General features: G+C 40.7%; 1 long non-coding RNA gene across 1 annotated transcript; it reads left to right on the top strand.

Moving 5' to 3' along the window:
* Nucleotides 1-7,047: 7,047 nt before the first annotated feature.
* Nucleotides 7,048-7,951, top strand: LOC140806945 (uncharacterized). The gene is made up of 3 exons (XR_012112602.1): nucleotides 7,048-7,178; nucleotides 7,299-7,338; nucleotides 7,871-7,951. It is a non-coding gene; the product is annotated as an uncharacterized lncRNA (long non-coding RNA).
* Nucleotides 7,952-12,215: the final 4,264 nt, after the last annotated feature.

Below are 12,215 nucleotides of genomic sequence, written 5' to 3'. Positions count from 1 at the left end.
ACCTGTCAATTTGCAATAAATCTGCACAAGAGAGCTTATGATATAGTCTATCACAAGTACAACTCCATCAAAATCACAATCTGATATCATCGACTTCAATATTCTAATCCATCTGATTATTTCTTTGACATCGATCTATGTCATCTAGTTCTGTTTGTACGTAATCTGGTACAAACTGATAGATATAGATTGAGAAATCTGTCAATCATAATCATATCATAACAAAATCTAAAGAAAATGGATGTAATGTCATTACGAAAGCCATAGAAGTGTACTCCCATTTCTATTTAGAAATATACAAAATCGGTAATACTCTTCTAATTTCTATCTTTCTGTCTTCTTCTGTTAGCAATTCAGACCTATCAGTACAATTTCTGCTAACATTTCTGTACAATTTCTGCCATCACTGATCTAATCTGTTTATATCACAACTATCTGTTATCCGAATGAAAACTGAATCCATCACTGTGCATGTCTGACACCATTTGTGATATCTGATTCGAACTATTCGGTATAAACACTCAGTTACTAATATAAAATAAAGAAGAAATACCTACCTGGTATTCGGCTCTGACTATCGATATCAATATTTGCGGTACAATTCTGAAACATTCTGATATCACAAGGTAATCAATCTTATACAAACACAAATCACATATCGGTTGTTCTAATCGAAACTCTGTTCTGATTATCGAAATACAATTCTGAGCATTCTGATCACATTTCTGAACTGTTGCAACTTTCAACTGTTTACAATATTCTGTATCAAACATACATGCAAACCACAGAAATATCAATCAGATTCGAGATAAAAACAACCTATACAAATCTAGTGAGTTTAAGAAAACTCATAAAACAGCTAATTCTGGCAATACTGATAATTCTGACTACTGATCAATCTGTACAGTGCCCCAACTCATCTGCCATACCTTATCTGCAATTAGAATATGCTCCCAAACAATATCAGATGTCTCAAATACTGATTTAGATCAATCATAATACGCAAGTAGATATAACATCATAAGAGAATAAGAAAATCTGTAAAACGCAGCAATTCTGACTTTCTGACATTTCTGTTAATTCTGATATATCTGATATCTGTGTCGTTTACAGTCGCTGATTTCTGTCTCAACTGTGTAAATAATCAGTATACACACTGCAGATATTACATATTCTGAATACAATCTGTTTCAATTATGATTCATACCTGATTAATTTCTGTATACAATAATCACTGTTCTCTGAATATTCAATAAAATCTTCAAATATTCCATTTAATCAATCAGATGTTGCTAACATATCAAATATCATAGATATAACAAGCATAAAATCATCAGAATATCTCCGAACATAAGAGTTAGCAATCTGTACCCTTCTATTACTCTTCAATATCATTCTGTACTGAATTCTAAGGTATAACCATTACCTGGTATCGATTCAATTCTGAAATCTACCTTTCTGATATCAACACATCTGAAATCTTATCTAGGCAAATATCAGTCACCACATATATCATTGGCGAATCTGCCAATGCTAGGCTCGATTTCAGTGGGTCTACTGAATACATAAGGATGCAATATGCTCCTTTCTGTACTAATCGAGTCCTATACAATACAGTTATTAAAGGAATTCTGAATCTAGAATCCTTATCGGAAAATCTCCGTTTATCAGCCAGATCTGGTCTGAATCTTACCATTTCTGGGACAATCTCTACAATATCTCTGTACTTGTGTAGAATTACACGTCAATAATGAGATCGAAATCATATAACACAAGTACATCATAATCTAGCCCAATCCCGGTTCATTCTACTGTAGTATATAACATGTCACAGAAATCTCTGATATCAACATATTCCTCAACAACCAAGGAATCAATACTACAGTATACACAGACCCCACAAATATAGCATATCACCATGCTACTCAATCACAGATACTCATTAAGAATGCATTAGTACACATCAATACGTATGCAATATAATCATAAAAAAATAGTACCTGTGACGTGTTCTGAGTCTGTTCTTCTGTCATTACCACCAATGACTCTGCTCCCTAACCTCTTTGGAAGCCTCTCTGGGGACAGACTCTAGCAAAGTGTCTCGGCTGTCTGCAGATATGGCAAGTACCAGTCACTCCCTGGCATTGCTCTGTGGGATGTCTCCCCCCACAAGTTCTGCAATACACCCCAGTATAGCTCGGGCTAGAACCACTGGAACTAGAGGAACCACTTCCTAATTTCTTGAACGGTTTCTTTCGAGCTTTTAGCAACTCTTGCTTTCCACTCGTGCTGCCACGTTCAAATCGGAGAGGGGATTGCTATGTCTGGGATTGCTTCACGCTCAATCTTCCCAATTGTCTAATCAGACTCGCCTCCGCTCTCCTTGCTTTACTCAAAGCATCAGCAAAATGATAAGGTTACTGCATGTTCATCAATGCAACTATTTCTGAATTCAATCCTCTGACGAACCGATTCACTACAGCTTCGTCATTTCCAGCCAAATGAGGAGCAAAATGCAGTAGCGTAGAGAATTTCGCAACATATTCCTCAACATTCTGTTGGCCTTGTCTCAAATTCTCAAATTCTGCTCTTTTGTCCTCCCGGTATGAAACTGAGAAAAATCTTTGATAGAATTCAGCTTTGAAGACTTCCCATGTGATCATAATACCACGTAGTTCTAATATGCCTTTGATCATAATCCACCAATTTCTGGCAGTCTCCCGTAACTGATAAACTACCAATTTAACTTTCTGTTCATCGGTACAATCAAGTAAATCAACCAGTATTTCTATGTCATCCAACCAGTGCTGACAATCTTCCGATGTCTCAATACCGCTGAGAATCGGCGGCTGAAGTAACTGAAATTCCCTCAACTTCGTTTCCATTGGAGTTTCTGACACATCTATCTGAGATTCTGATCTATCTATCTGATCATACGAAGTACTGCCTTTTTCAGGAATCCTTCGGGGAGCTATATCTGATTACCAAAACATTAGTAATTCAGTACAACCAATCTGTTCTAATCTTTCTCTGATCATCTTACTGCTGATCAGGAATCAGATCTGATTTATATTCAGGAATACATAATACCCATTCCACTCACATAATCAAGTAAACATGTATCTTAAAGCAGTAACACATAATCTCATGCTAGCACATAAAGTCAATCAACATTAAATCAATCTCATGCTAGCACACACATGCAAGGAAAGAAAATTCATCTACCCCGCTCATTCTCTTCTATTTCAATCTAAGTCAATCTAAAAACACAATCTCTCAGTTCTGACTATCTCAATCTAAAGATCTATCTCTAAAGGAAATATCAGCTCTGATACCACCTGTTGTGGGGACCCGGACGCTAATCATCTTCTTAATCATCATTGGGATTTAATTAATCAGTTCTGATAAACAGGGTCTAAAAATTTTTCTTTTTAAAATGCAAATGCGGAAGGTAATGGAATCTAAATAATATACATCTCAGTATACAATACTTTTCAGTATAAAAGTACAATACTGTACAATCTAAGGCTAATGTTTAGTTACTAAATTCAAGTAAATAAACAAGTCTACAGTAAGTCCGGAATCACCACGCTAAACTCGTCTTCTCTCGTCGTTTTCTCGACCCTGATCTTGCCCCACCTGTTGTCAAGCACACATACAAAACAAGACAACAGCCGGGTAACTCCGGTGAGAATAAATCCCAGTATAAAACATGGTAAACATGCATATACACAAAGTAAATCATGAATTATTCTATCATGAATAAAACTAAAAGCAATAGGTTTCATAATCTATGAAATCAAATCAAATAAGCATGCAACTCGAATCTGATAAACATGCAGTTCAAATAAAATCATAAAACATGCTAGCACAACTAAAAGCAATAACGATGGGTCCCATGATCTAGGAACCACATCCATGTAGGCATGCAGTCCTAATCAAATCATGTCTAGACTTGACTCGATCTATAACTCTAGGGATCTCGGGGTGAATAAGACGTCAATGCCTGTTACCTACTCAACCGATCGTGGTAACCGTACGTCTTATTCCTAGAATTCGGTTCGAGCTGTATCAACGGCTGGCAATAGGAGTAATACCTGCTCCTAAGTTGAGATACACCGAACGTCTAGAAGTCTGACAATGACTGTCAAGACTTTCCTATCTTAAATGCAATGAATAACAATCTGTAAACAAAGCATAATCATATTCATAGCTGAATATGACAATAATCTCATACATCTGAATACAATTCTATAATCAAAGCATAAACATAATAAAATATAGACAACAGTCTAGTATGTGATTTTGTTGGGAAACTCAAATGAGATTTCATTTGAGTTGGGACTTCCCGAATATCACATGCATTATACCTTTGTCGTCCCGGTCTGACGAAGACGATGACCTGTATCCAACTCTGTCCATCTCGAATCTGAAATGACAATATCGAATACTCTGTATCAATGAATAACTCAATACATAATCTGTTCTGACCAATACTCAAATCAGTATACAATCTGGTCAATATCTGAACAAGATACAATCTAATTCATGTCATCAACATTACAATACAATCTGAATAATTACAGAGTCTGATCAATCTCAATCAATACTGAATCTGATCAATATCAATCAACTGATGTTTCGACGGTATAATAATACAAGTCTGAATAATCCCGTCAATCTGAACATCACAAATATAATACTGAACTCATAATCTGTGCCCACATAATTCATACTCTGAATATTAACACAATTCTGATATAAAATCTCAGTTAAATCAACTCCAAAAATCATAACAATTACAGAAACAATCTGTTCTTTAATCTGACTTCAATTATACGATATCTACGGTAGTAGAAACACCATATCTGAATCACATTCAGTTCTGACAATATCATAGATTCAAAACATGTCTAAACGTAGCAAAACTTACGTCCAGTTATAGCCTGCGTTGATAGGAACACAGTACCGAAGTCAGATTCAAAATCTGACGGACGGATTTCTCGTACTTAATTTCCAAACTCCAGAACAAAGCCTTTCCCCCATTTCACGATTTTCTTCTAAGCATTCTGAAGGATTTGCATGTGTATATATATATATATATATACGTCCGTGACATGCATAAAAGCAAGTGGCTTATTCTTCATTTTACACGTCGCTCGCTAGGGCGGTCAAAACCTACCGCTAGGGCGAGTCAGTTTCGGTCGAGATCCTCGGCTGAACATCTCCTGTCGCTCGGGGGGTCAAAAGTTGCTCGCTAGGGCGAAGAACTTTCGGCCCTCACAAATTATACCTGCGCGCTCGGGCGGTGCTTTTCTGCCGCTCGGGCGCGAGATGTTCGGCCTAACATCTTGAGATGTTCGGCCTAACATCTTGAGATGTTCGATTCAACATCTTGGCTTAACATAAACCAACGCCCGGCTTCGTCATTTGAGTTCCTGTGACTTCCATTACGTCAATTAATCAACGTCTGATTAAAATGATTAAATCTCGGGCATTACATTCCGATTCAGATTCTGGATCGCACAGTTAGAGTATTGAGGAACAAAGAGATCGGCATCGTTAAAGTTCTTTGGAGGAACCATTTGATCGAAGAGGCTACGTGGGAACCAGAGGATGAGATGAGAGAGAAGTATCCTGAGTTGTTCGTGCAGTGACGTCAATTTCGCGGACGAAATTCCTCTAAGGAGGGGAGATTGTAATAGCCGAGCCCGGTGTACGGTACGGTTTAAGCTTTATTGTGTTTATTGGGTTTTATGATTTTGATGTTTAGAGTTGTGTTTTGGGCCATAGTATTATTGGTTATTGTTGTCTTGAGGTATTAGATGTTGTTGGTTGTTCGTTTTAGTGTTTCGGTTCGATTTTCAGTTGCCTTGGTTTGTTCTTGGCCGAAGTGGTACCGCACCCGCACCCTTGCAAGGACCGCACCCGCGGTCATTTATGTTGGATTTTGATGGTTTTACCGTGAGGACACCGCACCCGCGGCAGTGTTGCACCGCACCCGCGGTGAGACCGCACCCGCGGTAATTGTAGCACCGCACCCGCGGTCATCGTGCATGGGAATTTTGTTAGAATGCCGTGAGCTTAGCGCACCCGCGGTGCTTGTGTGACCGCACCCGCGGTGTAAGTATGGGCGAGATATTTAGTACCTTTTTGATTGAGTTGACTTCATTTCTACCTTATCTTCTTTTCATTTTCGAGATTTCCTCTCTAGTTCCAAGGGTTTTCTACCATTTCTTTCATTTCCTATCTTCAATCCAAGCTTCTTTTCGACGATTCGACTTGAGATCGACGTTCTCCTTGGTGTTGGGAAGCTTAGGTAAGTTTTTGGTGCGATTCTATCATGGTTTTGGATATGAGATGTAATAGCCGAGCTTGGTGTACGGTACGGTTTAAGTTTTCATAAGTTTATTGACTACTTAGTCAAGTTTAGGTATAGTTTGGATGTTAAGAGTTTCGATTTATGACTTATAGTATAGTTGGTGATAGATGTTGTGTAGTTCGATTGTAGCGTCGTTACGATTAAATTCATGATAAATGGTATATTGATCTAAATGAGGTGAGGCCAATTGGAGTGGTTAGATAAGATATAAGGCTATAACTTTCTTATTTTGAGTTTTGTTCAAATCATTGTGGAAGGTAAGCCAAAAGTGTCCCGAAGTGTGTCGTGTGTTTCGACGTTCCTCCAGTGACACATGTTGGGAGAATGGGCATAACATTTTACTCAGAAGTCCAAATGATCTGAAATTTTGAGGGAGTCAAGATAAGACATAGATCTACAACTTTGTAGTTTACAACTTTTTCTAATTCGGAAGGGAAGAGGCGTTTCTGAAGCGATCTTTGCAGTGCTTGTGCGCAGAGCACTCGCCCTAGCGGGCATTTTTGCTCGCCCTAGCGAGTCTCATTCGGGAAAAATGGTTTTTGGCCGTGAGTTCCTCGCCCTAGCGGACAAATATGTCCGCCCTAGCGATCAGCACAGTACAAAAGCGTGTTTTAGGTGATTTTAGCCTTTATAACCGATTGGGACACTCATTTCTCTCATTTCTACTCCTCATGCTCGATTTTTCTCTCCAAGGAAGGCTAGGGTTCCTTCATTTCTTCATTTCCTTCCTTTGATTCTTGCATCTTGTGGTTGATTGTTGAGAGATCAAGGTTTTACTTGGTGCTAGGAAGCTAAGGTAAGCTTTTGGTGTTGGAGATGATATGGGTTTGTTGATTGTGTTGGATTTATGGATTTATTGGTATTGTTGTTGGATTATTGAGATGTTGATGGTGCAATACTTGGTTTATTGTTGTAGGAATTCAACCAAGGGTATAGAATCAAGGTTTCCAAGTGTTGTAAGTGGAATTTCACCCTTTTTGCTCACATGATGTTATATGTATTGTGTTTCAAAGGTTTTAATGTGTTATTCCCTTCATTTGCTTCATGATTATGTATTGTTACATTTGATATATATATTGGAGGCATTTTATGTCTCAATTGTTGAAAAGGGAATACAAGAGATTAATGCTTTCAAAGTGTTTGATGAAATGTCAAAGAGAGAGTTCAAATGTTTTATGGATTGATAGATACATAGTCAGAGATTGCATGCAATTAGTTGATCAACGACCATAGGCTTATATCCCTCAGAGTTGTCGATTTATATCGATGGGATACGAGCACCAAAGACAGAGTTACTATTGATATCAATCCACCATAGTAAAGAGAAATACCATCTCATTGTTATGCTATTGATATGATATTTATTTCAGAGTTGATGGTATTTATGTTTTTAAAGTCACGTTTTCAGAGTATGATATGTATCATTGCTATGTAAGAGTTCCAATTGCTGAGTTTTATACACATTTCAGTTATTTTCATGTGATGCAGATAAGAGCGACGGGCCGGGACGTTGATTGTGGGCCGGAGTCATATGCATACCAAAGATGGAAGGAAGAAGTTATTTTGCTAACATTTTGACATGATCACAAGAATGATATTTTGCTTTTTGTTGTATCATTTTATTGATCATGTGTATACTTTTGAATATTTATGAAATGTATTTTGAATCCTTCTTCCATTTTAAAGAAAATTTTAAATTCCGCTGTTATTTTATTAAAACGTGTCAGAGGTGTCAAATTGGAGTGGTATCAGAGCGGTGTTCTTCGGACCAATGCATATGACTTCGTCTACTTTGAACTGTCCGGGTATGTTTTCTTTGCATCTATCCTTTGTTATCTATTGATTTGCATTTTGTGAGCACATTGTAGAGTATGCCTCCTAAGCGTAAGGCGTCAGAGGGTGAGGATAGTTCTTCCTCGAGAGTTGTCGACGAATTCGGCAAGTTGCTTAAAGAGCAGGCCAAAGTCCATAGCGAGCAGATTCAACAGCTGCTTCGATTGCAAGGAACAGGACAGGGTAGAGGCCAAGTAAGAGGCCAGGTAGCTCAGGCAGTTGGCACTGATGCCGTCTTTTTTGCTTTCAAGAGAATGGATCCACCGGAATTCGCAGGTAGCACAGATCCGTTAGTGGCTGTCGAGTGGGTCAAGGCGCTTGAGGCGATCTTCGATCATCTCCAGTACGAAGATAAAGACAGGATCAGCTGTGCAGTGTTCATGTTGGTAAAGGCTGCATGTATCTGGTGGAATGCCACTAAGGTTGGTGTCGATGTTTCAGCTTTGAAGTGGCAAGAGTTCACAGACCTGTTCTATGACAAGTACTTTCCCGACGCACTTCGAGCTAGGAAGGTGACCGAGTTCTTGGAGCTTCGACAGGGAGGCATGAACGTTGATGAGTACATTCTCAAGTTCGAGGAAGGTTGTCTATTTGCTCCGTACATTGCTTCAAACGACAAGGACAAAGGTGCTCATTTTATTCGAGGTCTTAGAGCGGAGATTCGGAGGGATATCAACATGTCCAAGGCTGTGACTTTCAAGGAGATCGTGTCAAAGGCGTTGTTGGCTGAGCAAGACGAGAAGGATATCGCTAGAGAGAGGCAGGAGAGGCATCAAGCTATTGTTCAGAGAGGTCAGGGCTCGAATCAGAGAGGCAAGGATCGTTTCAAAGGGAAGGGCAAGATGGAATCGAGTCCTAGACCACCGCCAGTTCCAGTTGATCCCGCGAAGCCATTGTGTCCTAAGTGTAGCAGACATCATCGAGGAGAGTGCAGATTTGGCACTCATTCTTGTTATCGTTGTGGCACGGCAGGCCACATTGCTAAAGATTGTCCAAGGGGAGCGAGCAAGGATAAGGTGCAGGGTCGCATCTTTACGATGACCAAGGAAGATGATAGCAATAAGGGAGGAGTTCTCGCCAGTGCAGGTACTTCGCTGGTCCTTCCTTTTATTTCTTGTCTTGAGGCTGAGAAGTTGATGTGTAGAGGTTGTGATGTATTTCTGGCTTCGATTGTGGATGTGGATAGAATGATTAAGTTGAATATAGATGATATTGATGTTGTGAGGGAGTTTGCTGATGTGTTTGAGGATGATGTGCCGGGTTTGCCGCCGGACAGAGATGTTGAGTTTGTGATTGATCTAGCTCCAGGTACGGTTCCTATTTCTAAGGCTCCGTACCGAATGGCCCCTACCGAGATGAAGGAGTTGAAGACGCAGTTGCAGGATCTTTTAGACAAGGGTTTCATTCGTCCGAGTTCTTCGCCTTGGGGAGCTCCGGTTCTGTTTGTCAAGAAGAAGGATGGATCTTTGCGGCTGTGTATCGACTATAGAGAGCTCAACAAAGTGACTGTCAAGAACAAGTATCCGTTGCCACGGATTGATGATCTATTTGACCAATTTCATGGTGCCACTGTATTTTCGAAGATTGACCTTCGGTCTGGCTATTATCAGTTGAAGGTTAGGGAGTCTGATGTCCCTAAGACAGCGTTCCGGACCAGGTATGGTCACTATGAGTTTCTTGTGATGTCTTTTGGTCTGACCAATGCTCCTTCAGTCTTCATGGACTTGATGAATCGTGTGTTCAAGCCCTATCTGGATAGCTTTGTCATTGTCTTCATCGACGACATCTTGATCTATTCCAAGACCAGAGAGCTTCATGCAGAGCATCTCAGAGTTGTTATCCGATTGTTGAGAGAGAAGAGGTTGTTTGCCAAGTTGAAGAAGTGTGAGTTCTGGTTGGAGCATATTTCTTTTCTAGGCCATGTCGTTTCGAAAGATGGTATTGCTGTAGATCCGTTGAAGATAGAGGCAGTTCAGAAGTGGCCTATTCCTACTACTGTTTCTGAGGTACGCAGTTTCCTTGGTTTGGCAGGCTATTATCGTCGTTTCATTTCAGATTTCTCCAAGATTGCCTTGCCATTGACCAATTTGACGAGGAAGACTGTGAAGTTCGTGTGGTCCATTGATTGCCAGAGTGCATTCCAAGAGTTGAAGGACAGGCTGACGACATCTCCTATTCTTTCTCTACCCAGTGGTTCAGAGGATTTTGTTGTCTATACCGACGCGTCTAAGAAGGGTCTCGGTGCAGTGTTGATGCAGCGAGGTAAGGTTATTGCCTATGCTTCTCGCCAGTAGAAAGACTATGAGAAGAATTATCCGACTCATGATTTGGAGCTAGCAGCTGTGGTTTTTGCCTTGAAGATTTGGAGACATTATTTGTATGGCGAAAAGTGTGAGATCTTCACAGACCACAAGAGTTTGAAGTATCTGTTTTCCCAGAAAGAGCTCAACATGCGGCAGAGGAGGTGGTTAGAGCTTGTCAAAGATTATGATGTGACTATCAGTTACCACCCAGGGAAGGCGAATGTAGTCGCTGATGCTTTGAGTCGTAAGTCGAGTGCTTCCTTGAGTTCTTTGATTCAGAAGCCGTTCTTTATGGATTTGCAGCGAGAGGAGATTTCTATGGTGATTCCGGGAACCATTGCCCGCTTTTCAGCGTTGGTCATTCGGGCTACTTTGACGGACAGGATCCGTAGAGAGCAGGCTACTGATTTGCAGTTGTTAGAGTTGAGAGCTAGAGCTGAGGAGAGGGGTAACTCAGAGTTTGCGATGAATGGAGACGGTTTGGTGACTTTTAGAGGCCGTATTTGCGTTCCTATTGGCGATGATATTCGGCGAGACGTCTTGGCAGAGGCCCATACCGCGCCATATTCGATACATCCAGGCAGCACCAAGATGTATCAGGATCTTCGTCGACTTTACTGGTGGCCAGGTATGAAGAAAGATATTGCTATGTTCATTTCTCAGTGCCTAACTTGTCAGCAGGTGAAGATTGAGCATCAGAGGCCCGCTGGGACATTGCTATCTTTGCCAATTCCTCAGTGGAAGTGGGAGCATATTACGATGGATTTCGTGACTGGTCTTCCCAGGACGCAAAAAGGTTATAACTCCATTTGGGTTATTGTTGATCGGTTGACCAAGTCAGCGCATTTTCTCCCAGTCAAGACGACGTACTCCATGAACCAGTATGCCGAGGATTACATAGCAGAAATTGTTATACTTCACGGTGTCCCTGTGTCGATTGTGTCTGATCGTGACCCTAGATTTACCTCAGAGTTTTGGAAGAGTTTTCATAGAGCTATGGGTTCACGGTTAGCTTTCAGTACAGCTTATCACCCTCAGAGCGACGGTCAGTCAGAGAGAGTCATTCAGATTCTTGAGGATATGCTCAGAGCTTGTACTATTGATTATTCTGGTAGCTGGGATGCTAAATTGCCACTTGTGGAGTTCAGGTACAACAATAGCTACCAGGCGTCGATTGGGATGGCACCGTATGAAGCACTCTATGGCAGGAAGTGTAGATCTCCCTTGTATTGGGAAGAGAATGGTGAGAGAAAGATGTTGGGTCCAGAGTTGGTCCAACAGACAGCCGATGTTGTTGCTGTTATCCGTGAGAGGATGAAAACTGCGCAGTCGAGACAGAAGAGCTATGCGGATGTTCGTCGTAGGCCTTTGCAGTTTGAGGTTGGCGATCACGTGTTCCTAAAGATAGCACCTCTCAAGGGTGTGATGCGATTTGGCAAGAAGGGCAAGTTGAGTCCAAGATTTATTGGTCCTTTTGAGATCTTGGACAGAGTTGGTGATCGAGCCTGCAGGTTAGCCCTACCGCCAGATCTTGACAGAGTCCATAATGTTTTTCACGTATCGATGCTCAGGAAGTATATTGCGAATCCTTCCCATGTTCTTCGCCACGAGCCATTGGACTTGACGCCGAATTTGACGTACCAAGAGATTCCGGTTCAGATTCTGGATCGCACAGTTAGAGTTTTGAGGAACAAAGA

The sequence above is a fragment of the Primulina eburnea genome, chromosome 12 (genome assembly GCF_022965805.1).
Source record: "Primulina eburnea isolate SZY01 chromosome 12, ASM2296580v1, whole genome shotgun sequence".
Taxonomy (NCBI): domain Eukaryota; kingdom Viridiplantae; phylum Streptophyta; class Magnoliopsida; order Lamiales; family Gesneriaceae; genus Primulina; species Primulina eburnea.
Note: the sequence above shows the minus strand (reverse complement) of the source record. Positions and strands in the feature narration are given on the sequence as shown.